Genomic DNA, 1,869 nt, shown 5'->3' with positions numbered 1-1,869 from the left:
CAGCAACCACATGGTGGCTCACAACCATCCTTAACAAGATCTGACTCCCTCTTCTGGTGTGTCTGAAGACAGCCACAGTGTACTTACATGTAATAAATAAATAAATCTTAAAAAAAAAAAAGAAAAAAAGAAACATTATACGGCTTGATATCCAAACTCTCTGGTCCACTAACATATCGCTCAGACAATGCTACCCAATGCAAAGCCTACCTCTTCCTCCATGATTGTTCCCCACTATGGATGTAGCCTGCATTGTGTGTGTGGGTTATGAAAAACAGAAAGGCAGGAGGAATTGGCTGACGGACCTCCTTATCTGAAAGAAAGAAAAGAGAAAGAGAAATGAAGCAATATAGATGTAGCCCAGTATTTTATTTTTTCCTCAGATTAAGAAAAGTAATCTTTACAAAAATCTAGCCATATCACTGTAACCTTCATCCATTCCGTTGAGATACCCGAGAGATACCTGACACCCCACAAACACCCAAATCGGAAACAAAAGAAACCTCCCAGACCAGCCAACTAATTGGTCCAACTAATTTCAAATGAATAAATGAAACCGGGCCAACTAGTTGATCTCATTATGTCTAATAATAATAATAGTAGTAGTAGTAGTAGTAGTAGTAGTAGTAGTAGTAATGCCAGGCAGTGGTGCAGCACACCTTTACTCCCAGCACTTGTGAGGCAGACAGAGGCAGGAGGATTTCTGAGTTTGATTGAGGCCAGGGTGGTCTACAGAGTGAGTTCCTGGGCAGCCAAGACTACACAGAGAAACACTGTCTCGGGGGAAAAAGAAAAAAGCAAGCAAGCAAGCAAGCAAGCAAGCAAGCAAGCAAGCAAGCAAGCAAACAGCAGACAGACCACTATTTACAAGTTACCCATTTTTGGAATATATATGAAAAGAAAATCCTTTTTGCCAGCTGACTTACCAGTTTTGTTAAAGGAAGAAAACAGAAAAGTCAGATCATCAACCTAAGGATTTTAAGATGGGCTGGAGAGATGGCTTAGTGGTTAAGAGCACCGATTGCCCCCCTCCACACACACACACACACACAAATTAAAAAAAAAAGCCGGGCGTGGTGGCGCACGCCTTTAATCCCAGCACTCCGGAGGCAGAGGCAGGCGGATTTCTGAGTTCAAGGCCAGCCTGGTCTACAAAGTGAGGTCCAGGACAGCCAGGTCTATTAAAAAAAAAAAAAAAAAGTGTGTGTGTGTCCCTGCATATATATATATATATATATATATATATATATATATATATATATATAAATAAATAAATATAACATCCTTTTAAAATTAAAAAAGGAAAACAAACAAAACTCGAGTAAGGATAACTGGTCGACCTTCAATTTATTCCGCAAAACAAAACAAAAGGAAAATCAGAAAAGAAATCCAGATCAGACATTCTATCGACCGCATTGTGTGGAGAAAAAGACAAGGCCTCCCGGAGTACTACGGTCAACTTCCCAGTTCATTTAAATAAATAAATAAATAAATAAATAAATAAATAAATAAATAAATAAATAAAAAAAAATAAAAAATATGTATAAAAAAGTAAAAGAGGCACGGCTATTTGTCTGTGTATACGTATGCAGTTATATAATATTTTAAAAAGAAAAAGGTAAAGAAGTTGGAGTCTTTCTGACATCTGGTCGACCTCCACGGATTGGGGGAAAAAGACAAAGTGCCACCCGGTGTGCTGGTCGACCTCCCAGTCCATTTAAAAAAAAAAAAAATATATATATACATATGTATATATATACATATATACACATATACACATATATATATGTATAAAGTAAAAGAGGCACACATATACATTTGTCTACGTGTATGTGTGTGGTTATATATATATAAAAAAAAGTTATATAT

The sequence above is a fragment of the Mus caroli genome, unplaced genomic scaffold, assembly GCF_978045245.1.
Source record: "Mus caroli unplaced genomic scaffold, Mus_caroli_1 scaffold_653, whole genome shotgun sequence".
Taxonomy (NCBI): domain Eukaryota; kingdom Metazoa; phylum Chordata; class Mammalia; order Rodentia; family Muridae; genus Mus; species Mus caroli.
The sequence above is the reverse complement of the archived record's forward strand: the minus strand, read 5'-3'. Positions refer to the sequence as shown.